Consider the following 27,984-nt stretch of genomic DNA (forward strand, 5'->3'; position numbering starts at 1 on the left):
ACTGTATGTGGGGGAGGGGCGTTGGGGGGAGAAGGAGAGCGCCCTTTGCAGCGGGGTGGGGAGGCATACGCAGGCGGGAGGGGACATGCCACTGGAGAACAAGCAGAGAGCGGGGAAAGTAAAAAGTGCTAAAGGACCCAGGCTGCAAATCAGGGATCTGGCTGACTGGTGGCAGCCAGGGGCATAGAAGTGGGGCCCAGAGCGAGAAGCAATGGGGGTGAGTATTCCTGGGAGGGGGGCGGGCAAGGTGAGTGGAGCCCCCCTCCCCGGACAGTGGGTAGGCTGCTAAATCAGCAGTGGGTTACAGGCAGAGGAAGTGAGGGGGGCGGGGGAGCTGCTCCTGCTGATGGTAGAGCATGTCCCAACCGAGTGGGTCCGCTCAGCGCAAAGAGTGGCTTCCCCTGCCCGCCCACTCAGGGAGAACCTTCTTCTGCTGTGTGACGAGAGGAAACCTAATAGGGGAAATTGCTCGAGTGCCAGAACATGTGTCACACGGCAGATGAGAGCGGACTTGGCAAGGCCCTGTGCTTTCGAGACTCAGCCTCTGTTTTCACACACATGGCACGTCGGGCGCATCTGTCAGCTCTGCAAGCAGCTGCGCCAGGGTTTTTTCTCTCCAAGTGCCAGTTGGGATGCCAGGCAGTGCTACTTTATCAACTACCTGTGGCTACGAAGGCAGCTCTGTGCAGCTGGAAATTTGATTTGTTTCCAAATATTGCAGATGCTTTAAAGCCTGTCTTTTTTCCCAAAATCCTCCTTTCTTGGTGGTGATCCCTTGGCAGATATCACGTGCACGGCACTTCATTCAGCGCCTTGTCACCATCTGCACCTCCAGCACGCACAGCCTGCCGTACAGAGTACACCACATGGAACATGGCTGCACTTGGAAGGATGCTCTGAGAGGCCATGGGCTGTCCCTGCCCTGGGGCTGGGTTCTGACCGCCATGTCTCTGTGCTCCATACACTCCTACAAGACAAACCCAAAGCCAGTGCTTTGTCTGGCTCTAGCACTGCCCATTGGAGGATCTCAAAGCACATTCCTGGTTTTAGCCTCACAGCTGCTCCTTGTGAGGTCGGGAGACATCGTCTCCATTTTCAAAATGAGGAAACTGAGGCATAAAGCCATGCTGTGACTTGCCCAAGGTTGCACAGCGAGTCAGTGTCAGAGCTGGGACAAGACCCAGGAGTCCTGACTCACCATCCCAGGTGCTACATCGAATGGATATTCTCTCTTTACTCTCTGTAGGTGGTCACTATTCATTTTGCACCCCCATCGTTCAGTACTGCATTATGACCGCTAATAGCGCCCAGGCCGTAGGACCCTTCAGACAGTGCTGCTCGTGAACCTGGCTTGCTTCAAGTTGTACCAGGTTGGGGGAAAAGGGCTTGTTGCAGAAAAACATTGATCCTGTCGCTGTGACTCTCCCCTGCTGTGTTTCAAGATAATTGAATCTCTGCCATTAATAGACAGGAAAACGGCTTTGCTGGGCTCCCGGCCTCACCAGAGTCTGCTCTCTGTACCCCATCAGCAGGAGCTGCTGCAACACAGACGTTCTCAGACCCTTTCGCTATGTGCTTCCCTTCTCTTGGCACAGCGTCGCCCCTCCTTGTCCCAGTCCCAGACCATCTCTGCAGAAAAGAGATGCTTGACGGCATGTCAGCTCAAGCTAGAACAGCATCAAGCAAGTCACTGTTACAGGACAGAGGTGGCGCCTTGGTTAATTCCCCCACTTATTATCTAGGGTGCTTTCGTCTGTGGGATAACATGTTGAGACTCTGTCCTCCGGGCCTGTGGTGCTGCTGCATTCCCCTCCCAGGTTTGCTCCTCCTCCAGCCTGAAAATTGATCACAAGCCGTTGACACTAAAGAACGACATGACACAGAGAGAGACGAGCAGGTGTCCTGGGACAGAGAGGCCCTTCGTGTTTGTGAGTTTCTCTGGTCAAGGAACCCTCAGGAAGCCTGGAAGAGCCTTGGCTGGAATGGACACATGCTGCACCCCCGTGATGCCAGCAGCTCCATGTCGCCCAGAAACTGCCATGGCAACACTGCTGTGCCCACCAGGTTGCTCTGGGAGATGGGAACTCAAGGTCTTTGGCTTTCGAAATGCAGGCTCCTCTGGGGCGAGCGGAGGCTTGCAGATCACACTGCCCAGGCCTAGCGTTCCACGCATATGGACATGAGCCAACCCGAGTCCAGTTTCCCAGGAGCTGCCCCAGCCTCCTGCCTCCTCACTTACTTACACTCTGCAGGATACAATTTGCTCAAGATGAACAACTACCCCAGAGTTTTCCATACAGCTACAGTGGAAGCGGCAGTTGGGGACACTGCCTCTGGGCAGCTCCCTTCCCGAGCGACCACTGTAAAGAGACGCCAGGGTTGCAACTGCACTTGGATCAGATCAGGAGTTAAAGACCAGCCTGTACTGCCATCTACCCATCCTGCGAGTGAGACCCTCAGCCAGGTCTCCCTGCATGTTATTGCATGCACAGAGCTGCGTTTTCTAATGCGAATACACTATATAATGTCTATACTCTTAACAGAGCTGGTCCCTGGGCCTGGCGGGAAGGGATCCAGAGAGGGAATGATCACAGCCTCTGGCAAAGCTGGGGGAGAAGCAGCAGGAATCTTTAGGGACCTGCCTAGCTGCCAGTGACAGGAGGAGTGGTAGGTCACTCACTGGGGCATTAATTCTGGTCTGTAATGGGGTTTGGGCCAACCACATGAAAGAAGAAACCCCCCAGCATGGGCGTGAGAGCCGGTGGAGTGAGCCATCTGCTCTAAACGAAGCCTGACTCCCCTCTTCCTACCAGGGAGCCGTCGCAATGGGCATTGCTGGGTGTCCTCTGAGACCCTGATTGGGCCGCCCAGGGGAATGGAGGTGGTGGGGGGACAAGATCTGTGGATGGGCTGTGACACCATGGCATGGCATAGGTGGTGACATCACTCAGGAAGTTTGGGTAATAGAGAGCGCCATGGAAACAGGATACCAAAAAAAACCCCACAGCTCTTCTGATCCTCCACTGGACCCATTTTGTGGGATTTTGTAGCCTTCCTGGGTTTTTAAAAATCCAGTTTAAGGTCCTCTTCTGATGCCACCTCTCCAGTTGGCCTTCTCATGCAGGACTTGCTCTGTGTATTGACTTCCCTCTTCGATCCCGGCTTGGTCTGCAGTAGCCGCATGCTGACCACTTGCCAGCCATGAACCTGGGCCCTTTGCTCATGGGGTAGCTCCATTAGAGCCTGGCTATGGCACTGCTGACACACTGTTCAAAGCTTTGGACAGCTCCTGTCCCCAGGTGCCGCCCTCCACTCCCGTCCAGCTAGGACACTGGCCAAGACCCAGAATGCCTGGTGCCATGAGCAAGGCTATAAAGAAGCGTGTGACTAATTCCATTGGCCCAGTGCCAGTACTGAATGTTCAACTTCCATGGCACTGCCGGCTCTTTGCCAGAATGGGGGCTGACCGGAGGGCTCTAGCAGGGCTGCACAGACAGCTGGGAAGTCCCTGCCCCAGGCCTGGAACAGAAGATTTCCTAGAAGATGCAGTGAAGCTTCTCCTAACTCCTCGTTTGCTGCTTTACACACTGTACAAACATGTTGTTTAAGCAAGTTTATTCTCACACACTGTCACGGAGTCCCCGGGCGATGCTCTGGAACAGCTCCCCACAAAGCCAGGCAGGACTTTGGGGAGCCTCCTCTCCCTTGGAGCAGACTTGTTCAGGGCAAGAAGCTCACACGGCTTCACCTCCTGGGTCTCTCCTTGGAGCATTCAGCATCCTCTGCCCCTCCGTGCGCTTCCCACAGCGAGCCCACCCAGGCGGGGTCCTGGGGAAGCCACAGGGTCCTGCTCCCCCACTTTGCAGTCAGACGTGACTCTCAGCCAGCCAGTAAAACAGAGGTTTATTCGATGACAGGAACAGGGTCTAAAACAGAGCTTGTAGATACAGCGAACCGGACCCCTCAGCCGGGTCCATTCTGGGGGGCAATGAGCCAGACCCCCATGTCTGCCCTCAGCCAGCTCCAGACTAACAACCCCCCCCCAGCCTCTCCTCTGCTCAGCTCCTTTCCCGGCCACAAGGTCACCTGACCTCTTTGTCTCCAACACCTTCAGCTGGCACCTTTGCAGAGGAGGGTCCCAGGCCATCAGTTGCTAGGAGACAGAGGGTCAGGCATTTAGGTGCACTGGCCCTTTGCTCTGCCAGATACTTAAGAACTGCCATGGGGACACTGAGGCACCAACATAGTATTCAGAGAAAACCTTAAGAACATTCCTAATTCATCACTCACACACACACACACACACACACACGTTAAAATGTGCTTTGATGCACTGGAAAAGAACAACTCCACGAATTGGCAATAATCCATTTGTCAGCCAGGAGACATAACACTTCAATCAAAAGCCACCAAAAGTCCGTGGGAGGTGCCGGAGCTCCTCTTCCATGTCACTGGCACTGAACATTAAAGAACCGGGCTCAGTGGCTTTTCTCACCCTTACCTAGTCACCGATGAGATACAGCAAGCTCAGGGATTATGCTCTGCTGAAACGTGTCTGGGTTTGCGTCCTTGTGTTTGGGGCTGGGCCAGCCTAATGCTCCAAAAACGCCTCCCCGTCAGCTAGCCAAAGTTGGTGACATGCAACTTAATGAGAGAACGGCCAGCCTGGGACTGCTGAAAGGGCTGGCTGGGAAATATACAGTGGTCCAAAGGTGAGGCCATAGGGAAAGACATGGGGCTCCATTTCCTTTCAGCTTGTCAATGAAATTGTGGCTAGAGGAGAACTGGTGAGGGTACGTCCAGACTATCCGCCTTATCGGTGGGTAGTGATCGATTTCTCAGGGATCGATATATCGCATCTCATCTAGACGCGATATATCGACGCCCGAACGCGCTCCCCGTTGACTCTGGAACTCCATCAGCGCGAATGGTGGTAGCAGAGTTGACGGGGGAGCCGCGGACGTCGATCTCGCGCCATGAGGACCTGAGGTAAATCGATCTGAGATACTTTGACTTCAGCTACGCTATTCACGTAGCTGAAGTTGCGTATCTTAGATCGATCCCACCCCTCGCCCCAAGTGTAGACCAGCCCTAACACAACAAACTTGCAGGATTCTTTGCTGCTTTTACAGATCCAGACTAACACGGCTACCCCTCTGATACTTGAACTTTGAGGAAGCCTTTGACAAAGTCCCTCTCAAGATCTTATGGAAAGTAACTTGACCTGGGGTGAGCGGGAAGGTGTGGTCACCACAGACAGTGGCAAAGCAACAGACACCAGAGACAAGGGACAAATGATCCGTTTCCCCATCGCAAAAGGATGCGGCAAGGCTCCATGCCGAGACTGGTGTTGTTCAATTATCTGGAAAAGGGGATAAGCAGCAAGGTGGCCAGACCTGCACATGACACAAAATGATTCAGGTTAGCCGAGAACTGAGATGAGCGTGAGGAACTCCTGAAGGTCCTAACCAAGCTAGGCCAATGGGCAGATGAAATTCAGCGCCAGCTAATGCAGGTCAGACGGAACAGAACCTGCTCACGCACATTCCTGGTTCTAAAGGAAGATTTGCCACTCAGGAAAAAGATTGAGGGGCACCAGCAGAGCTGTGTGGGGAGTCCAGGCCAGACTCGCAGGGCGGTCCACAGGCTGGGATTGAGGGGTGCTGGCAAAACAGAGTGGGTGGTGGCCAGGACCAGAAGAGCAGGAGGCTGCAGATACAGCTGACTTGTGTATGACAGAGATGGCACAATGCCGATTTGTTCTCTGCTGGGCGTTAGCCTGTGAGCTCAGGCCCTGGGAACAGTGAATCCAACCCAGCCGCAGCCACCGTGCTGAGCAGTTCCTCAGGGGATTGCTGAAGCATTCGTAGGCACCGCTTGTTTCCTTCGCTCCAGGCACAGTCAGACACCGGCACAGGGAGGGAGCAGCCCGAGGAGGCTGTGAAATGCCCAGGTCTTCAAGCCTCTGCTCTCTTGGAGTCCCTGCGTGCAGTGGGGAGGGGCTGCCTGGCTGCCTCACCTGGGCTGGGCTCCCCTCATGTGGATCTCTTGACTCTGCTGCCTGGCAGGCCCCTTGCAGCCTCTCAGCCGGGCAGGGAACATTCTTCCCGCCAATCTCTTGCGACAGAAAAGGGCCTTTTCTTCTAAAGGAGAAGTTGGCGTAAGATTTGTGTTCAGACTGAAGTTTGTTGAGGAAGTGAAGTGTTTTCAGTCGGTTTTGTTTTTTTCAAGGAAAAGCCAGAAAACTGTCCCTGCGTTCCCTCCCCACCCCAGCTCTGCTCACAGGGCAGAGTGAAAATCCAGCCTCTGGGGGTGGGTGACCCCAGAACGAGCCCATGGCTGTAACAGAGATTTGTCACTATCACTGCACTGCACTGCACACCATGACCTCCTTCAACTTCTTAGAACAGGCATCGAACCCAGCGCCTTCTGCTTCAGGAGTGCACCCTCCTCCACCCCGAGCTAGCAGGAATGCCCCACTGAGGGCTGCTGGCATACGGACTGTAGAATAGTGAGCAGGCCTGGCTCTGAGTCTACCCAACATGGTGCACTATGGTCTGGGTGCGTCTACACAGGGGTGCACACAGCTGGAGAGCACTAGATCCATCATCCTGTCCCAGGCAACTGGACCCTGTTTCCTAACCACCCAGCACACAGCTCCAGGGGGTTTCTGCTGGCGTAGGTTTGGGATGGTTTCCAGCACAAGAGGAGAATGTTTGCAGGGGAAGCATTTAACGTCTCCATCACACCCAGCCCCTGGACATGCCTAGCAGACGTCACCTCAGTCAGATCAGGAACTGCTGGCTCTTGGCTGCTCTTCTGGTGTGTTTGATGGGAGCCTACAGGTTCTCTCAGCACCCAGCGACCCGGGGAATTGCCTGTCCAGAGGGGACGCCTGCCCCATTCTCACCCACCCATCCCATCCTATGGCCAGGCTGCAGCCTGCAGCCAGTGCCATATCATCACAGACCCTTTCCTGTGTCCCACGTTTGAATGGGAACATTCCCTAAGGCAGACTCTTCTCCTCGGGCAGGCAAGGTGTGACGAAGTCGGACTGTTCTTAATGTTTCCTCTGAATACTGTGGGGGTGCCTCAGTTTCCCCTAGGCATTTCTTAAGTCTCCAGTGTGTATAAATCACCGACACTCTGTCTCCTGGCAACTAATGGCCCTGGCCCTTCCCCCTTGCAAGGGGATGGCTAAAGGTGGACAAAGAGATCCGGTGACCTCCTGGCCCGGGAAAGAGACAAAGGCCAGAGAGGAGGAGCTGGAGGGGGCTTCAGTTTGGGGCTGGCTAGGGATGTGGAGTGAGGGCAGACATGGGTGTTTGGTTCACTGGGCCCCAGAATGAACCCAGCTGAGGAGTCCCATTCTCTGTACCTACAAGCTCTGTTTTAAACCGTGTTCCTGTCATCTAATAAACCTCTGTTTTACTGGCTGGCTGAGAGTCATGTCTGACTGCGAAGTGGGGGTGTGTGCAGAATCCTCTGGCTTCCCCAGGACCCTGCTGGGGTGGGCTCGCTGTGGGAAGTGCACAGAGGGGCAGAGGATGCTGAATGCTCCAAGGTCAGACCCAGGAGGTGAAGCCGTGTGAGCTTCTTGTCCTGAAGACAGTCTGCTCCAAGGGAGAGGAGGCTCCCCAAAGTCCTGCCTGGCTTTGTGGGGAGCAGTTCCAGAGCATTGCCCAGGTACTCCGTGACACAGGGGTAATCTGGGCGACAGCTCAGCTGTTCCCTGCCACACACTGCTCGGTCGTCTTCATTCAGCAGAGGCTGCATTTCCCACAGAGGTTCCCAGCCCGTGGCCTGTCCTTCCCCACAGGGATCGGCTGTGGTTTGCAGGTTCCTGTGGGGTTCACCTCCATGGCATAGTTTCCCGTTGGGACGGGCCCCCATTCAGGCCTATTCCCAGCTTCATTCCACTTCCGCCCTGTCAGCTTTTGTCCCCTGATGGGACATGTAGAGGGGACACTGGGAGACCAGACACCATGGTGAGGGGTGGGTTAGGAATAGCGCTGGGTGCTCAGCTGACATGCTAGTGTCAGCCAGGGGCTCTCACATGGGTATGGAGATGGGTCTGAACTCTACCCAGAGTTGGCGGCCAGGGGAACAGGGCTGGGCTGAAAAATCACAGGCTGTCTAAGTGGGTCACGGCAGCTGTGCATCAGTTGAGTGTGGAAAAGCCGTCTCACCCCAAGAGCCAGCCCTGCTGGCACAGGCCTCTCTTCCTCATGGCCAGCAGGCAGGTGAAGAGCAGGGGTGCCAGCTGCACTCGATACGAAGCGATACAGGCTGGCAAGAACTGCGCAGTGTGTCGGGCCCAGCTCCCGCTGTCGGATGAGCACCCAAAGATCCTCAGCATACCCAGGAGCCAAGCAAACAGCATGGAGGCTGTCCAGGCTGGATGTGTGCTGGGGCCAGATGGGGCCACCCCACTTGGGATGGACAGCAGGTGGAAGCAGACCCTGCCAGCTCCCAGGTCTCCCCAGGAGCAGTGATCTCTGAGAGGGCCGGGTGAGCCTTTCCCCATGGAGCTGAGTGCATGGGCATGAAAACCTACCCTGGTCACGTCTGCAGAGCCCTGCAGCAGGGATGGTGACTGGGTCCTAGACAGACCCTGCAACACGCGCCTGGCTGGGCTGGAGAAATGAGCCTAAGGCCAGTTTGTGCTGCTGGCCTCTCCTGGCCAGATGGGGAGTCAGCTCCCAACATCCCCTGGAGGCAGCCGTGCGTCACCTTCGCTGGCATGTTGATCAGACTATTCAAGCCCACAGCCCCCTAGGATCTGTGTGGAGCAAAGGGAGGGGGAAGGAGGTGATGGGGGGCAGACAGCAGCGGGAAATACCATCACAGACAGACAATTAGCCTGAGCAGTGGCAGGGGCCCTGTATGAACGGAACTGGGAATGGCCGGCTCGGCAGCTGCACGGCTGGGACCACGCGGCACAGAGACACCCAGTTCGAATCCTGGGAACGTGCCAGATACAAGGATGCAGTTTCACTGGCTCCCCCGTCCTCAGAGCTCAGCCCCAGCAGGGCTGTGGCATCCCTTTTGGGAGCGTCCCCCCGATGGCACCCTGCTCTGTGGGCAGCACCCTCGCCTGGAGGGGGCCCGAAGGCCTTTCTCAGCGTGTATGTACGTGTGTCAGTAGCCCTGCACTGGGAGCGAGAATGGTGTCTGACTCCCAGGGGATGGCGCACGCTGGGCAGATACGACTTATGCATGGACTTGTGCAGCACCAAGCTCCTCGCACGGACAATTCCCCCAGGGAATTCCTGGCTCCAGCATCTTTAAAAAACACCCATGAAGGGTCAGGGCCACTGGGCTGGAAAGTCAGCGGCAGCATGGAAGAAACTCCCTCCTTCCCCCAACAAATGAGAGGAAACAAGCCTGAAACGTTTCCCAGAGCTGCTTCCTCCTGTGAGGGGAGCCCTACGTGTCGAGTTGGGGTGCCCCCATCGGGCCAGTGTGTGGTTGGGACACCCCGCCACGCGGTCACTGAGATTCCCTGTTAAGCAGGTGATTTTAGTCACGTGGGCCTCGCCCCCTGACGAGGTCACTTGGATGACTAGTCCGTGGGTCCCTGGGCAGGCACAGCAAACAAGCTGTCTGGAGTCCTGCAGCCTCCTGGCTGGGGTAGGCAATTAGCCCCCTGGCAGGGCAAAACCTCAATCAGTCTATGGCCCCTGGGTGGGGCAAAGGAAACGGTCTGTGGGTCTTACTTCCCTCTGGGCTGGGACAGAGTAGGCAGCAGCCTCTTCACTTCCCTAGCCGTGTCCGCCGTCGGCGAGTCGCTGGAGCGTAGCCTGGGTCTTCAGGCTGTACCACCAGGAGTGTCGCAGGAACTGGCCGGGTAAGTCCTTCCTCCTCTGTCGCCCGACCCCGACTGAGCTGCGCTGCCTCCTTTTATCCGGCTTCTCACCTGCAGCACGTGCAAGGGGGGGGCGAGGCTGCCTGGGCCCACAACGATTGGTCAGCCCCGGCGGCCAAGAGCAGGGTTGGTACACCAGTCACACGCCCCCTTTGCATTATCTGCCCTCTGCTCTCAGCGTGCATTGTGGGAGTCATGCCATCCGTATAGCGACCTGGCATATGGGTGTCAGGCCTACTGGGCTCTCTCGGAAATCAGTGCCCTCAGCCGCTAGGCCATGGAGCTGAGCGCAGGGTGGCCATTAAAACACCCAGGATCCTTCTGACAACCGACCCCAGGATCTAAAAGCCACCAATGGGCTCCCCTGACCAGGGACGGCTCTAGCTTTTTCACCGCCTCAAGCACGGCAGGCAGGCAGTCTTTGGTGGCTTGCCTGCGGGAGGTCCCCAGTCCCGCGGATTCAGCGGCTTGCCTGCGGGAGGTCTGCCAGTCCCACGGCTTCAGCATACCCGCCACCGAATTGCCGCTGAATCCATGGGACCGGCAGACCACCCACAGGCACACTGCCGAAGGCAACCTACCTGCTGCCCTCGCAGGGACTGGCAGGACACCCCCCGTGGCTTGCTGCCCCAGGCACGTGCTTGGAGTGCTGATGCCTGGAGCTGCCGTTGTCCCTAACCTCCATCCACCACGTCACCGTTTGTGCATCACACCCATTGGCTGTGTTCACTGGGGGCTGCTGGGCTCGATTCTCCGCCCTGATCCACCCCTCTGCATTGCCCTGGCAGCACCAGGAGCTGGCATCTGGTCCCGTTTCCCCTGCTGGGGATTCTCCTGGCACGAGGGAGGCCCCAAGAGGAGTAAAGGTGCATGGCTGGCTCTGAGGCAGCCCTGCTGCTGCAGTCCTCAGCACGGGGGGCATGCTGGGCTAGAACTGTGACTCTTACATTATCCTCAGCTGGTCTGTGGCCAGGCCATGGAGCCGGGAGCAGCCTGACCCTGGCCCCGGGCCCTGCTGCACCGAGCAGACACTCACCAAGAAAGATACCCTGGCCCAGGAGTTTTAGCTGATCTCACATTTTATTTGCATTCGATTTCCAGATAAAAAGGGCAGCTGTGCCAGCAGGCCCAGGAGTCAGGGACCCCAGTGCTGTGCCAGGGGCACTGCCATCCCCGGAGTGTCAGTTCTTCGAGCTACACAGGTAGGACTTGGAGCCAGGGATGAAGCACATGATGCTACCAAAGCAAGCGCTGTCCGTACTGCTCGCCCTGCTCCCTCTGCTTCCTGGGCTAGCGCGGTCCCTGGAGCAAGTCAGCACCGTTGAGAGCGGGGCAGGGGAAGGCAGCTTGTCTCCTGACCCTGGCCAAGCTCCATCCTGGAAGGGGCTCCAAGAGAGATCAGAGTCACAGTGCTCAGGGCTGGCCCAGCGTCCTGGCGGCCAGGGGGAGGCCTGACTCAAACAGCTGAGCAAACCTGTGCCTGGCGCGGCAGTGACAGGGCTTCAGGCACCTCCCAGTGTTACACAGCCCAGGGTGAGTCCACGTGCTGCAGCCCCGGTCCTGTGGCTGCGGCTCCCCTGAACACGGCTTGAGCTGGGAAAAGCCTAGTGGAGCTCAGCTTGGAGTGGGGCAGCGAGCTCCGTCTGGTCTGTAGCATGAATTGGAAACGGGCCCAAGCCACAAGGCCCTGGTTCAGATCAGAGCTCGCCCCAAGCTGGGACCAGGCTCATTCACATGCCGCCAGGCGGCCAGTTGAAAAGGCCTCTGCTGCCACCGCAACCCACCTTTCTACAGGGGAGCTTTGCTGGCTCCCACAGCTCCCGGCTGGGCCTTGGCCCTGCCCATACAGACCAGTGAGCCTCAGCCCTTGGTCCATCCACAGCAGCCGCCTGCCTCTCACCTGCCAGCCTAGAGCGCAGCCTTGGGGCCCCTTGCGCCGCGGTGTCAGGTGAGCATCCGCTGGCCAGTGGGGAACTGACCCCACCAGGCCCATCTCCTCTGACTGCGGCTATTTAAGGGGGGGAGCGGATCCCCTGCCCCACCCCTTGTGTCAGCATTTACAGCTGTGCAGAGGGGGCGTGTCCCACGCTACCCAATGGCAACGTCTGGCACCCGCTCTGCGCTGAGTCAGTGGCGCTAGGTGCCAGGCAGGGAAGAATCAGGCCCCGGGGTGTTAATCACATGGCCAGTTACACTAGCGAGCTAATGCCTCGCGTGCCGGCAAGCCTCTGAAAGTGCAGCAGAGCTTCACAACCTCCCCAGGAAGTCAGCAAGGATTAGGTCCCCCACTGGACGGGTGGGGAAACTGAGACACGGGGAGGCTGAGTGAGCTGCCACAATGCCAGGAATGGAGCCCAGAGTTCCTGTCCCCTACCGCTCTGCGTTAGCTGCAGGCCTAGCCCTCACCTGGCACTGCTGCATGCCAGCTCATGCCATGTCCCCCGAGAAGCAGCTCACGAAGCAGGCAGTGAGCGGAAGGGCAGCCCCCCCCAACACGGGGGTAAGGGGGCTGCATTTCATTGCGCCCAGGCAGGCGTCTGGGGACAGGCGATGCTGGTCATGGCATGAACCAGATTAACCCCGCACCTGCCTGCGTGGCTGATCTGCTGCACTGTCCTGGCTCTGTGGAAAGCCAGTTGCTTCAGACAGCTCCACTGGAACAGGAGCCCATGTTAATTCCTGCGGCTGGCCCCGCCTGCCCCCCGTTAATGGCTGCATTGCCTGGCTTCACTCTGCCGGGGGGGGGGGGGGGGAAGGTTAAGGGAGCTCTTGCTTCATCTTGCTGCAAGAGAACCAGCATCCCAGGCCACAATCAGGGCTGACTCCAGGCACCAGCACTGGGGCGGCCAGTGGAGAGGGGCGGCACGTCCGGGTCTTCCATGGCAATTCGATGCGGATCCCTCAGTCCTTCTCAGAGGAAAGGACCAGCTGCCAAATTGCTGCCGAAGAATGAAGTGGCGCCGATTGCAGCTTTTTTTTTTCTTTGTCACTTGGGGTGGCAAAAACGCTGGAGCCAGCCCAGGCTAATCTTGTTGCCTCCAATCAAAGGCTTTGGCTAATTGACCCCACCTTCCCTGCAGCCAGCAGCATATTGCCCCCGAGCCTCTTGGCTAGCATTAGCCTCTGATTGGCCTTCTCTGAGCCCTGGGCTGTTGGGAGTCCCATGGGGGTCTGGCTCAGGCAGGGCTATGGAGATGTGTTTGGAGAGGGTAACCCCCGGCCCTGATGCAGGCAGGGGTGGAGTCTGGCTATGGGAAGGGGTTGCTGTCCCTCAAGGAGGACATGTTAGGACAGGGCTTGTCAGCATCCATCAGCCCTAGAAAACACTGCGTCCCTATTTGATAGCAGTGGCCCAAACGCTGCTCGTCCTCCCAGCATGCCCCTGTCCCAGAGCGCCTGCTCCAACCAGCCCCCTGCCCCCCCGCGGGAAGCCTGGCAAAGGCAGAGCTTCGCCCTGCGCTGCAGCTGCTGAGCCGGAAAGCAGACCTCTGACGGTTCAGCTAGTAGCCAGGGGAACTCCCCACCGCACGCACGCCATGGTATTGTCATAGGCAAGCTGGGTCCTGCCGCCCAGAGCCACCTGGGTGGGCGCTGGAATGGGGAACTGGGAGGTTGAATCTGACCGGCTCCGAGTTCGGGGGGGGTGAGCAGAGGGGTCAGCCCTCTGCTCAGAGCCCGCACGCTGGGGAGGGCAATCAAGGCCCTGGGGGGTCTGTAGGGCCCAGAGGGGTGAGACCACCCGGGAGGGGGGCCTAGTGCTGCCCACCCAGCTGGAGAACAGCTTGTAGGGCATGAGAGAGACTGAGCCACCCTGGGCACCCAGAGGCAGAGGACGGGCCAGCTGCCAGCACTCTGCCCGGAGAGGGGATGGAGGAGGCAGTGCCCGGACAGAGCCCCCCACTCCTGCCAGGGGCTGCTCCTCCTCTCGCTCGCCCATCCATGGGAGCCGTTCCGCTGCGGTCAGTGCCAGCCAGAGGAGACGGGCTGCCCTGGCCCGGCGCCGGCCAGCAGGTGTTGCTGAGAGGGTGGGCACCTGGGGAGGGCAGGGCAGACATCGCACAGGACGAGGTGCCAGTGGTGTGGGGAGCCTGGGGCTGGGGAGGGGGTGGACGCCGGGTTGCCTGGAGGGGAGCAAATGCAGCGTGGGAACAATGTGGGCGATGGGGAGGGAAAGGTGGCCAACGGCCCCCTCTGCTGGGCAGTGTCCAGAGCAGCACCCGGGTCCTGCTCGGAGGAGGGTGCCAGGCCGGCAGTGCCCGGCGGTGCTGGAGTGGGCAGGACGGGGCAGTGCTGCTGCAAAGGGCCCCCCATGCTGAGCCACGAGGCTCACTGGGCAGGCAGGGGGAGCCGCTCTCGCCGCTGCTCACACACAAAAGGGCTTCTCCAGGCTGCGCCGCTTGGAGAGAAACTGGGCTCAGGGGTACTTGCTGGAAGTGTGTCAGCTCTGCTGCTGGGCACGTGGCTGGGAGAGCGCAGGGCGGGAGTGAGCTCCCCTGGCACCTCCACGCACACCCAGCTGCTGCTTCCGGATAGGTCGGACCTTGCCTTTCCCAGGAAGGGGAGCTGATTGCTTCTCCGGGAGGGGCAGGGTGGCCTCGGTCACTGGCACAGGGCCGGCCCGTCCCAGGCGAGAGCTCAGCCTGGCTCTTGTCAGCTGCTGGGGCTCCCGTGCGCCAGCCCAGTGGGCAGCAGAGGCCGATGGGGCTGCGGAGAGGGGCCAGGGCTTGGCAGACGCGTGTGGGCGGCTAGCAGGTGCAGGGCAGACACCAGGCTTTCATGGAGCTCTTAGAGATGGTAACGCCCTGCACGAGCGACCATCCAGCAAGGGCCTGGGGGAGGGGAGGTGGGAAGCGGCTGCTGGTGGCCAGGGCTGCCCGTGAACCCCCCCTGGCCCCAGAGCGGTGGCAAGCCAGTGTCCTTGTCACAGTGGCCACCAGCCCAGCGGGCACTAATGAGGCCTCGCCCCCAGCCTGGCGGAGAGGCCAGAGCCGGTGCTGCTAACCTGCTGCGCAGCTGCTAGGCGCCCCCAGCCCCCAGCGCAGCCCTCTTTCGGCCAGGGCTGTTTACCCGCCCCAGGAGGAGCCTTTTCCACCAGTGTCCAGCGGTGCATGAAGCGGGGAACCTGTGGGCAGCTCCCCACCCACCTCCTCTCAGGTGTGTTTCCATTAGCCAGCGCGGCGCCACTCCCTGCCATCCGAATGAGGAAGCAGCGCTGCCCGCCAGCCGCAGCGGAAGAGGGCAGGGGCCTAGCTCCCTTTGAGGCTGGCACAACAACATGTGCCCCCCAGGCCCGGCTCTCTGCTCGGCCTTCGCTGGCTCCTCCTGGCCACCTGCCAGGCAGGACCAGCTGGGCCAGTGAGGGAGCCCAGTGAGGGCAGGCCCATGTGGGGACTGAGTCTATCCCCATGGCACACAAGGCACAGAGCAGGGTGCCCGACCAGGTCACACAGCGAGCCAGTGCCGGAGCTGGGGATAGAATCCAGGAGTCCTGATGCCCAGCCCTGTGCTTAGGCCCCAGCTCGCAGCTTCCTCTCACTTCCTAGTTCTGCCAAAGCTGGGCCCCAGTGACTCCCAACGGCCCACGGGTCGGCCCACCTGCTGCAGCCTGGCGAGGGCCGATGGAGTGCTCACGTCTTGGGCTCTCCCGCACCCTGAGGGGCTCTCCCGAAGACGCTGCAGCGTCTCCCACCCAGGGAGGGATGTTCCCCTGGTGCGGAGAAAGGAGAAGACTAGCAACAGGCTGCAGCTCTCACTGGAATCTAGTCCCAGCCCTGGGCTCGCCATTGATCTGGCTGCGCTAGGCAGAGCCAGTCTGGCGCCCCAGCACACGTTTCTCTCCCAAAGCACCTTACAATCTAGGCCGTCACTTCGTCCAGCATTGAGATGCAGCCACCTCTGCAGCAGAACATGGCAGCTGCTTAATAGTGCAGAGCAATGCTGCAGGACAGTTTGAGCCATACCCCGTCCTGCTGGAGCTGCCTCGTCAGGATGGGGCGTGTCTCCCCTTCCTAGTGTAGACTGCTGGTGGCAGGCGGGACGAGAGTGGAGTGCGCTGCCATGCCCCCACCCCGGCCTGCTCCCAGCCGCCTATCGCTGCGGGCTCTCCAGCCCGGATGTGTGCATGGGGAGCTCCTAGGGGAAGAGAGTTCAGTGGTTAACAGCCCACGTGTTAACCTCCACCCGGCCCTCTGCTCCGGCAAACAGCAGCCCCAGCCCCGCCGTGTGGCATTAATCCCCCTCTGCACCTGCCATCTGTCGTTCCCCTCCCCGAGCAAGCCAGCCGGGGGCGCGGGGAGGGGGGATTGGATTAACCAGTGCTGGGCTGGGGACAGGGCGCTGGAGCAGCTGCCCGGGCTGCACTGAGTTCTCGCTGCAGGATCCGCCAGCGAGGCGTCCCCCGGCTATGTAACCCCCCCAGGTGCTCTGGAGCTGAGATGCCCCAGGCTGGGCTCAGGCCCCCACGCCAGGCAGGTCCCCAGGGATCAGCCTGCCTAATATGGGCACACCTCTGATCCACAGCTCCCTGCTATCCCAGCCCTGCCCCCCCAACTCTGCTGGTGCCCCCCACTCCCGACTCGCAGCCCCCTGCTATCCACTCCCTGCCACTCCCTGCCCAGGGATGTGGGCAGTGCAGGGAGCCCTGATCTCTCCCAGCGCTGCGCCCCACCCCAGCTCCCACCCGTGTCTGTACTGGAGTCCCAAGAGCCCAGGTTCTGGGGGAGCAGTAGAGTGCCACTCCATGCTCTGGGGGCCCCCGGGAGAGGACGGCCCAGGGCTCAGGGAGGGGGTGGCATTGAATGCCCAGCCCTGCTCATTCTGCCAGGCTGCTCTGGTGGGAGCTGATCCCCAGTGCCCCTCCTGGCAATGCCACGGGGTTAACTTGGCGGCTCCAGAGCCGCGGGTGCGTTTCGGGCAGGTCCCATCCGGGTGGCTTGTGCTGCTGGCTGGCTGGGCAGCGAGAGTGGAACGGAGGGGGGAGAGGGGAGGAGGAAAGGGCACATGAGAAGAGAAAAGGCCCAAACTCCATGGGGATGGGCCTGCTGGCAGCACGACAGACTCAGGTTCTCCCTGTGCTGGGCTGCAGGGTCATTCCCTCTCCATCCTCCTGCTCCGCTGACCGAGCTCCTCCCCCCTGCACGGCACCTGTCGGGGGAGTTCTCACGTGTGGGGCACCTGGCTGCCCCTGCCCGTGATAAGCTCCAGGCAAGCGGCTCCCCAGGGGCTACAGCCCAGCTTGGACCTGAGGAGCAGGGAGCAGGGTCCCTCAGGCCCATGTGGGGAGACCCCACCCCACTGCTTTGCTAAAGGCGCAGGTCCCACTGCTGGCCTCGTGGCTAGTTGGCTGGCAGGCAGCTGGCCGCGTGCACAGCAGATGTCCAGCTCAGGCAATCCTTTCACCCCGCCCCCCCGCTCGTCCCTCCCTTCCAGCTGCACCTGTCTGACGTGGGCCATCTATGGCCTGCTGCTTGCCTCTAGACAAACGCTGTCCCGGGTCCACCCCTCCAGCCTCACCCCCTGGCCCGAGGGAGAACGGGGCTGCTGCAGCCCGGTGCCTTTTCAGAGCTGGGCACGGGGGGTGGGTTTTGCAGTGGGTTGCAAAGCAGAGGGGCTGAATGTAGTAACCAGACCCAGGTGCTGAGCAAGCTCCTCCCCAGCTCGGCCAGCGCCTCACACCTCTGATCCACAGCTCTCTGCTATCCCAGCCCTGCGCCCCCCAACTCTGCTGGTGCCCCTCACTCCCGACTCGCAGCCCCTGCTAACCACTCCCTGCCCCCTCCAGCTCTGCCAGTGCCCCTCACTTCCAACTCGCAGCCCCCTGCTATCCCAGCCCTGCTCCCCACAGCTCTGCTGGTGCCCCTCCCTCCTGACTTGCAGCCCCCTGCTATCCCAGCCCTGGGCTCCCTGCACACAGCTCTGCTGGTGCCCCTCTCTCCCGACTCGCAGCCCCCTGTTATCCCAGCCCTGAGCTCCCTCACACAGCTCTGCCAGTGCCCCTCACTCCCAACTCGCATCCCCCTGCTATCCCAACTCTTCTGGTGCCCCTCACTCCTGACTCGCAGCCCCCTGCTATCCCAGCTCTGCCGGTGCCCCTCACTCCCGACTCGCAGCCCCCTGCTATCCCAGTTCTGCTGGTGCCCCTCACTGCCGACCCACAGCCCCCTGCTATCCCAGCCCTGGGCTCCCTGCACACAGCTCTGCTGGTGCCCCTGACTCCCAACTTGCAGCCTCCTGCTATCGCAGCCCTGGGCTCCCTGCACACAGCTCTGCCAGTGCCCTTCACTCCCGACTTGCAGCCCCCTGCTATCTCAACTCTGCCGGTGCCCCTCACTCCTGACTCGCAGCCCCCTGCTAGCCCAGCCCTGGGCTCCCCCTGAACAAAGGTTGCCAATTTTGCTCCATTGGGTGGCTGCTTTGTCATTTAACCCCTGGCTGGTGGGGATGAGGAACCTGGTCCTCCATCGCCTGCACTTCAGGCTAACAGATGCTGGCGCCGGGTGATAAAATTACCCCAGTCGCAATGGCAGCATTTTGTGCCCACTTGGCACTGTGCGAACGGTCTCAGGTGCCGGGTGACAGAGCAGCACCGAGCCTATTTCACCCGTCGCCGGCAGAGGTGAAGAGCCAGCGATGACCCAGAGCGTCGCCCCTCCCCCCACCCTGCCCTCACCCCGCCTTCGGCGGAGCCACGGATGCACCCCAGGCTCCGGAGGGGTGGGGCTGGTATAGGGCTGGGGAGAGGGACCCTCAGGCTGCAGGGTCCATCCGTGGCCCAGTTCCTGGCCTTGATTCAGCGGGACAGCCCTGGCAAGTGGTGCCAAGAGACACGGCTTCAGAGGCCGGCGCGTCTCCCTGCCGGAGCAAGGCCTCACCCGAGTGTGATGGAGTAGGGGCTGTCTGTGTGCGGAATGGGAGAGCAGGGGAGGACTTTAGGGGATGGAGGATGCCAGGGCCTGTAACCTGAGCTAGGTAAGGGAGGGGAAAGGTCAACACCTCTGCCCGGGAAGGGGACAAAGGAAGGGAGTGGCAGGAGGGAAGCAGTTTGAGTTTGGGCTTGGGGCTGTGTGGGTGGAATTCAGGGTATCCTAGCTAGGATCCAAGCACCCTGAAAGCCCAGAAGGACTCGGTGGAGGGGTCCTGACTGTGCCTGCAAGCTCTGCTGTAACCTGTGTTCCTGTTGTCCAATAAACCTTCTGTTTTACTGGCTGGCTGAGAGTCACTGTGGGTCCCAGGAAGAGGGGTGCAGGGCTGGACTCCCCACACACCGTGACACCGAGCACCCCCTTTGTTCCACGGCTCTGGGCTGGCTGGGAAGGAAGCTGCCTTTCCAGATGGTGCGGAGCTGCTTCCACCCAGGAACAGCCATTACCAGCCTGCAAAGTTGCTCAGGGAGAGGGGGGTTTATCATTTATTCAGCAGCCTCAGTGCAGGCTTCTTCTGCGTCAGCATTTCGCTACCAGGGGGGTGCCTGGAGCTGGCCTCATGCTGAGACCCTGATCTCTTTTTTCAGGGGTCGGGGGGGGGGGCTGTTTCAGCCTGGGTAAACTCCCCAGGAGGGGCCAGCGCCCCCCACCCACCGCAAAGCACCAGCCACCCTGAAGGGGAACTTGCAAGAAAGGCTGGGAGCAAAGTGCTCCGAGGGAGCAAGGTGGTCGCACGGCATATGGTGCCGCTCGCCTGCCCGCCAAGCGCGCTGGAAAAGGCACCTTGAAAAGGGAGGTGTTAACCCTGGGGTGCCCGCAGCGCTGCTGGATCAGGGACTGCGACAGCAACGTGCCAGGAAGCCAAGCAGATCGCAGCCATCCCCGGTGGCCCCTGGCTGCAGCAGGCCAGGCAGCAGTGTGCGTGGGGTGCATGGGCAGGGCCGGTCCCGGGGCCACGCTGTTCTCTAATAGCAGGCGCAGCTAGGCCAGGAGGGGGAAGGGGGCCCTGCCAGGCTGGGGTCGAATTTCTCCCCTGAAGGTGACAGAGCCAGGTTGTGCCGCAGTCTCAGCGGCGTCCCCGCTGTGTGGAACTGCAGTCCTGCCGCACTGCTCAAAGGGTGTTTTCAGCACAGAGGATGTGTCACGCCAATGCTGTGCCCCCAAGGCCCTGCCTAGATGGGGCCATGCCACGTGGGACGGGCACCGGGAGGGAGCGAGCCCTGTCAGCTCCCATGCTGCTCAGGAGCTGGGTAAGCCTTACCCCGCGGAGCTGAGCGGGGGAGGATGCCAGTGATTTCCCTACACCACCCCTGAATTTCCCCAACACCCCCGCTAGTTTTGTGAGCTAGTTACACACCAATTTAGTGCCTGTTCGGAAATCTGAATTTAAACTGAAACATTAATACACACTTTAAAAGCTTATACAGTGTATGATAAAATATGTGTAACTGAAAAAGTATAACAGATTTGAAAAGTATGAACATAGACTAGCTTCCTTGCTTCCTTATGCAGCTGTTGTTTTTTATGATGTCAGTGCATTCATTTCGGTGATGTTGGCCAACCTAATAATTTCAAATGATGATTTGTAAGCAAAGTCTAAATGAGCTCTCCCTGACAGTTAGTGATGGGCTGGGGCTGCGGGGAAAGGCTTCAGGGCCAGATCATATTTACATTCACACCTAATCTACCTAGGTATCCAGCAAACAGAGCTGTGTTGTCCAAGTGATAGATTTTGCCTGGGGTTGGGTTACAAACCACTTGAATGGGGGAGGAATGGGGGATGAAATGTTCTTGTTGTATGAGTAAAGGGCAGTAGAACTGTAGCCTGTGATGATCTGAAGACATCAAGAGAGAGAGTGGGGACCTGTTCCTCTCCACTGTTTAAAGATAGAGCTGATTAGGCTCCATAGAGAGTCTTTTGTTCTGTTAAGTGACCACTGCAGCTGAAATCACTGACAATCAGGTCTAAGTGCTTAGTCCTGTTGTGGGGACAGTGTTCCTGTGGGGACAGTGTTTTTGTGTAAGAGGCAGCCCAGACTGCATTAGCAGCGAGCGAGGTTCCCGCACTAAGAGCTCAGCTGAAATCACTGAGAGCTGGTGGAACCTCAGGAGACCAACTCGCAGAGGTCACAGTGGCAGGTGGCAGCAGAAGGTGACTGCGCAGGGCCATTGGCAACAGAGCGGTGGAGTGAACGGTGGCACAACAAACAGCCATGGCCAGAGCGAACAGTGAGCAGCTGGAGGAACGAGCAAGGTGCCTTGTTGCCCCCCACCTGGGAGGTGTACTCACGTGAAAGCACCTCTGAACTCTGAGTCTCCACTGATCAAGGACAACACTGGTGAGTGGGGCGCAGTGGAGGGAAAAGTGAGGGACACGTTAAATAAACATTTGTTTCTTGGACTATATTTTAGTCACTTTGCTCCAGAATGCTAGATTTGTGACTGGTAATGGAAACTTAGATAAATATGTTTCCTAGTAGGCCAAGATTTTTAAAATGCATTATTTGCCAAGGTTGTTATCTCACATTGTTGCTATCTTGAGAGATCATTATGTTGGGGAGTTTCTGTACTAAACATTTTTATTATAATAATTAATTTTTACATAAGAATGGTCATACTGGGTCAGACCAATGGTCCATATAGCCCAGTATCCTGTCTTACAACAGTGGTCAAGGCCAGGTGCTTCAGAGGGAATGAACAGAACAGGTAATCATCAAGTGACCATCCGCTGTTGCCCATTCCCAGCTTCTGGCAAACAGGCTAGGGACACTCAGAGCATGGTGTTGCATCCCTCCCCATCCTGGCTAAGAGCCACAGATGGACGTGTTCTCCAGGAATGTATCTAGTTCTTTTTATAATCCTGTTATAGTTTTGGTCTTCACAGCATCCCCTGGCAAAGAGTTCACTGGGTTGACTTTATATTGTGTGAAGAAGTACTTCCTTTTGTTTTTTTAAAACCTGCTGCCTATTAATTTCATTGGGTGACTGCTAGTTCTTCTGTTATATGAAGGATTAAGTAAAATTTCCTTATTTACTTTCTTCGCACCAGTCAAGATTTTGTAGGCCTCTATCATATCCCCCTTAGTCATCTCTTTTCTAAGGTGAAAATTCCCAGTCATTTTAATCTCTCCTCCTGTTTCATACCCCTGATTATTTTAGTTGCCTATCTCTGTACCTTTTCCATTTCCAGTATGTCTTTTTTGGGATGGGGCGACCACATCTGCACACAGTATTCAAGGTGTGGGCGTACCATGGATTTATATAGAGGCAATGTGATATTTTCTGTCTTATTATCTATCCCTTTTCTTAATGATTCCCAACATTGTTTGCTTTTGTGACTGTCACTGCACATTGAGTGGATGTTTTCAGAGAACTATTCACAATGACTCCAAGATCTCTTTCATGAGTGTTAACAGCTAATTCAGATGCCATCATTTTGTATGTATAGTTGAGATTGCTTTCCCATGTGCATTACTTTGCATTTATCAACACTGAATTTAATTTGCCATTTTGTTGCCCAGTCACCCAGTTTTGTGAGATCCCTTTATAGATCTTCGCAGTCTGCCTGGGACTTAACTATCTTGAATAGTTTTGTATCATCTGCAAATTTTGCCACCTCACTGTTTACCCATTTTTCCAGATGAATAGGTTGAACAGTACTGGTCCCAGTACTGAACCCTCAAGGATACCACTATTTATCTCTCTCCATTCTGAAAACTGATCATTTATTCCTACCCTTTGTTTCCCATCTTTTAACCAGTTACTGATCCATGAGAGGACTGCCCTCTTATCCCATGATGGCTTACTTTTCAAAAGTTAATTTAAATTAAATACATTTTTTTTAATTTTTTTTTTTTAGAAATCTAGATCTGTTATGTGTTTTTTTGTGTAACTTGCATTTTCCTTATGTTAAATTTGCATAATCCTAACAAAACATTTACTTTATTCATATCTCTTTTATATATCTCATTGGACCTGACACCCCCCCGTAAATTCGAACACCCCCCCTAATTTCAATTCCTGTGGAAACCACTGGAGGATGCTCTCCAGCCGTCCCCACACTGTGTGGCAGCCGGGCAATGGTGCTGCTGCCTCGTCGGTCTCTGAGCAGGCAGCTCCCCAGATCTCCCCTCAGCTCAGGGCCTGCCCCTTTCCTATCGCCCCAGGCTGACCAGTTCTTGCTTGGGGGCAAGAGCCAGCAGAGAATCTCCCTGCGCCTTGCTCTGGGCCTCGCTCCCGGGCCGAACCCCTCCTGCTTGGGGTCGTGAGCGGACGCATGGTGGGAGGGGTGGAAGGAAGCTCCCACGGGACAGGTGATGCCTGGTCTGCCCACTAGGGCGCCCTTACCCCTTCTTCGGGGCGGCCCCTTGCGTGGCAATGCCTGGGATCAGGGCGATCCGGAGGGGGAGGGATGGATAGATGGGTGACGGGCACCGAGCAGCTGAAAACCCAGAACGGCCCCTCTCCTTGTCAAGGGACGTCATGGGCCAAAGACCCCCATGCCCTGGGCAGCCCCCAGCTAAATCTATGTCCCCTTCCAAGCTGACAGAGGACAGAGCCCACCGAGTCCCCCTCGGACCCCAGGCCCCTGCAGCCGGTGAAGGGGCTGCTCGCTCTCCTGCAGGAAGCCACTTGCTGATTAATTATAGATTGAGCAAAAAGCTTTTATGCCATTAGCGTTTACTCGTGGCAATGTCGGTATTTATTTAAAAACGTCCTTACTAATGTGGTGTAAACGCGGCTAGTTTCCAGGGGAGCTTAAAGATCTGCAGCTTCCAGCCGCGGCCCAGCCCCACAGCATGGCGGGAGGGCCTGGCGTCATCCCCTGGGCCTCCACGCAGCGAAGGGGCACCGTGCTGCTCTCCCTGGGCACAGCCAGCCTGTGGCGTGGGCCCAGGGGCAGAGGAGGGGAGGCGGTGTTGAAGAGAGGAGGCCGGCCAGTGGGGTACGTTGGCTGGCAGATGGGACAGGACCTATGAGCGGGGCTGCCCCTTGCAGCTGCGTGCAGGAGTGCACCTAGGAAGGTGTGTGTGTATGTGCGTGTGTGATGAAGTGGGACTGGTTTTAATGTTCCCTCTGAATACTGGGGGGGGGTGACGAACTGGGAAAGTTCTTAATGTTTGCTCTGAATACTGTGTTGGTGCCTCAGTGTCCCCATGGCAGTTCTTAAGTATCTGGCAGAGCAAAGGGACAGTGCACCTAAATGCCTGGCACTCTGTCTCCTAGCAACTGATGGCCTGGGCCCCTCCTCTGCAAAGGTGCCGGCTGAAGGTGTTGGAGACAAAGGGATCAGGTGACCTCCTGGCCCGGGAAAGGGGCTGAGGAGAGAGGAGGGGCTGGGAGGGGTTGTTAGTCTGGAGCTGGCTGGAGTCAAGGATGGAGGGCAGACCTGGGGGTCTGGCTCACTGCCCCCCAGAATGGACCCGGCTGAGGGGTCCAGTTCACTGTATCTACAAGCTCTGTTTTAGACCCTGTTCCTGTCATCGAATAAACCTCTGTGTTACTGGCTGGCTGAGAGTCACGTCTGACTGCAAAGTGGGGGTGCAGAACCCGGTGGCTCCCCCAGGACCCCGCTGGGGTGGACTCGCTGTGGGAAGCGCATGGAGGGGCAGAGGATGCTGAATGCTCCAAGGAGAGACCCAGGAGGTGAAGCCGTGTGAGCTTCTTGCCCTGAACAAGTCTGCTCCAAGGAAGAGGAGGCTCCCCAAAGTCCTGACTGGCTTGGTGGGGAGCAGTTCCAGAGCATCGCCCGGTGACTCCGTGACAACTGGTGGCAGCGGCGGGATGTACTGCACCCCGTGAATGGAGCTTCTTGCAGTAAGTGACTGGGGAGCAGTAAAACAAAGGAGGGATAATGAGGACCAGGCATGCTGAAGGCTCAGAGAGGGACTGTTTCAGGGGGCAGTTAACCTCTGGGAGTGTGTGACCAGCAAGAAGGACTGTTGGAGTAACGGGGTCCCCCTGAGGACTGCAGTGAGCAGTCTCAGGGGCGGAGGAGCTTGCCGCTCGACCCTGGGAGAGAGAAGGATTTTTGCAGTAGCTGGGTTCCCCGGGGGATTGCAGGAGCAGTCCCGGGGCGGAGGAGTCTGCAGCTCGACCCTGGCAAAGAGGTGGTGATCACGGGAAGGGCTGGCACACCAGGGGTTCTTCCTCGAAACCATGGGGGAGCCAAGAGCACACAGGCCTGTGAGTCCAAAGCCACTTGGGAACGGTGAAGTGATGGCCTATCACCATCTCCTTGAGAAGGACATTGTGATCCTGTGCACAAAGAGAGGGTTACGCATGGGGAAATTCACCAAGGCACAGTTAATCGTGCAGTTGGAGGAAAAGCACCGCTCTGAGGAGCAGATTCCTGGCCCAGATGGGTCTACAAGAGGATCTGAGAGCAGCTGGAGCATCAGCCAGGCATCCCCGGGAGTCTGGTCCCCAATCAGACGAGGGTCTTCACGATTGGGTTCCCCATCAGGAGATTGGAGACAGATGGGATGGGAGCAGAGCCCAAGAGAGAGAGAGGACCGTGAGAGGAAGCAAGAGCCCGAGGAAAAGCTGCAGGAGAAGCAGCAGCAGCGTGGACTGGTGATGGTGGAGCAGAGAGACATAGGGGGCTGCCCAAGGGTTAGTGGGGAAACACGCCTGCAGGGGCGAGACCCTGGAACAGAGAGAACTGTGGTGGTGCAGCCCCAGATGCTGAGGGACTGTGGAACCTGGGTGAAGTTCCCTGGGGTGAAGCCCCTCGTCCTGCCTATGGCCCAGATCCCTGTGCAGACCCAGGAGGGGTCGGGCTGGCTGGTCGTTGGGGTTCTCCAGGATATCGGCTGGGAGGCCCTGTTGGGGGGTGACTGTCTCCCCTTGGGACAGGATCCAGGCCCTGCTCCTGTAACGGCCGAGGGTTTGAATTCAAATCCAGGAAACCAATTGGCTAGGACGGAAATGGTCAGTGAAAATGCAAATAACCTGGCTGGCAGTGGGGAGGGGCTGCTGGGCTCAGGATACCTGCCTACCTGTAACCAGCCCCCTGGGGCTGAGTGGGAGGGAGAGATGCTCCCCGCCCCCCTGCACACCGGAGAGGGGGCTCACGCTGGCTCTGATGCTGGGACCAGAGCAGAGAGCTCACTGCCTGCCCCCACTGGGACAGCAAGGGCAGCGCTGAGCACGGGGGGAGCTGAGACCCCAGCTGAGTTGGGGGACACCCAGGCAGGGCAGGTCAGCTGCCAAACAGGTTTGCCTGGTCCAGACGTGCTGCTGGGAAGTGATTACACAGCAGGGAGGGAGCTACCAGGGACAGGGCTCAGGGGGGCTGTGACTCCAGGCCCAGCCAGCGAGAGGGAACAGGTCCCACTCCCTGCCCCAGCTGATGAATCCCAGACCGAGCTGCAGAGGGATCCCTCCTTGGAGAAGCTGAGGGAACTTGCTGGCCACAGCGCTGCAAACCCCCTTGGGGAAGGCTGCAGGGACAGAGTCCTGCAGGAGGAGGGATTCCTGTACTGGGAATGGGCTCCCCAAGGGGAAGTAGAACTGGGGGGAATCGGGAGGCAGCTGGTGGTGCCCCAGGAATCCACAGGGTTCTTCTCATTTGAGCTGCTGGATGAGAGGAGAGTGAGGGGACCCCTGGACCTGAAGCGGGAGGATTGGATGGAGAAGGGGGAAGATCCCCTGGGGGATCTCTTCCCTGAGGTGGGATACAATCTCCCCATCAGGTGTTCCCCGTTCAGAGTCACTGGGAAAGCAGCCCAGAACCTGGAGAGAAGGGTCAAGGACCTGCTGGCTTTAGATGGGATCCAGCCGTTTTACAGCCCATGGGCCTCACCCATGGGGCTGATCCCCAAGGGAGACAGGAAGATCTGGTTTTATGGGGGCTATCAGAAGCTTAAAGCCATCACAGTGTCCGATGCCCACCCCATGCCTAGGCCTGGGGAGATTCTAGACAAGCAGAGGGAGATGGAGAACTTGGCCCTGGCAGACACTGATAACATGTGCATCTTTAGCCAGACCTGGGAGGAACAGGTGTCCCAGGTGAAGAGGGGGCTGGGCTGCCTCAAGGAGGTGGGACTGACGTTAAAAGCTGGAAAGTGTAAGGGGGGACGGCAGAGGTGTTGTGTCTGGGCCACAAAGTGGGAAGCGGCTGCCCAAGCCCAGAGCTGGTCAAGGCCAAGATGGGGGCTCTTAAGTGCTGGGAGAAGACCCCGTCCCAGTTTGGACCCCAGAGGTATTGGGGTAGCAAAAGGGTTCAAGCTGCATAAACCTTCCCACATGCGGCCTGCAAGTGCCATCAAGCACACCCGACCTAAGGGAGGGCTTGAGACTGGACTGTCCTGGTGTAACTCACACCAAGGAATGGGAGAGATGCTGGGGCATCCATGGGAACGTTGGTGGGTTCGAACTTCCCCAGGTCACTGGCAGGAGTGACCTCGCTCAGTTCGGTCTCGAAGGGGGGAGAGATGTGATGAACTGGGAATGTTCTTAATGTTTTCTCTGAGTACTGTGTTGGTGCCTCAGTGTCCCCATGGCAGTTCTTAAGTATCTGGCAGAGCAAAGGGCCAGTGCACCTAAATGCCTGGCACTCTGTCTCCTAGCAACTGATGGCCTGGGCCCCCCCTCTGCAAAGGTGCCAGCTGAAGGTGTTGGAGACAAAGGGATCAGGTGACCTCCTGGCCCGGGAAAGGGGCTGAGGAGAGAGGAGGGGCTGGGAGGGGTTGTTAGTCTGGAGCTGGCTGGGGTCGAGGGTGGAGGGCAGACCTGGGGGTCTGGCTCACTGCCCCCCAGAATGGACCCGGCCGAGGGGTCCAGTTCGCTGTATCTACAAGCTCTGTTTTAGACCCTGTTCCTGTCATCGAATAAACCTCTGTGTTACTGGCTGGCTGAGAGTCACGTCTGACTGCAAAGTGGGGGTGCAGAACCCGGTGGCTTCCCCAGGATCCCACTGGGGTGGACTCGCTGTGGGAAGCACCCGGAGGGGCAGAGGATGCTGAATGCTCCAAGGAGAGACCCAGGAGGTGAAGCCGTGTGAGCTTCTTGCCCTGAACAAGTCTGCTCCGAGGGAGAGGAGGCTCCCCAAAGTCCTGACTGGCTTGGTGGGGAGCAGTTCCAGAGCATCGCCCGGTGACTCCGTGACGGGGGGGGGGGGGGGGGGGGGGCGGCTCAGCTCTGGCCGACACTCTGTCTCCTGGCAACTAATGGCCCGGCCCTTCTCCCCTG

General features: G+C 58.4%; 1 long non-coding RNA gene across 1 annotated transcript in view; it reads left to right on the forward strand.

Annotated features, from left to right (window-relative positions):
• LOC127034143 (uncharacterized) overlaps positions 1 to 27,643 on the forward strand; it is a 150,270-nt gene extending 122,627 nt beyond the window's left edge. Inside the window, exon 2 of the long non-coding RNA XR_007769314.1 lies at positions 27,430 to 27,643. This is a non-coding gene — a long non-coding RNA (uncharacterized LOC127034143). The remainder of the gene's footprint in view (positions 1 to 27,429) is intronic.
• The last annotated feature ends 341 nt before the right edge of the window (positions 27,644 to 27,984 follow it).

Source organism: Gopherus flavomarginatus, chromosome 14, assembly GCF_025201925.1.
Source record: "Gopherus flavomarginatus isolate rGopFla2 chromosome 14, rGopFla2.mat.asm, whole genome shotgun sequence".
Lineage (NCBI taxonomy): Eukaryota > Metazoa > Chordata > Testudines > Testudinidae > Gopherus > Gopherus flavomarginatus.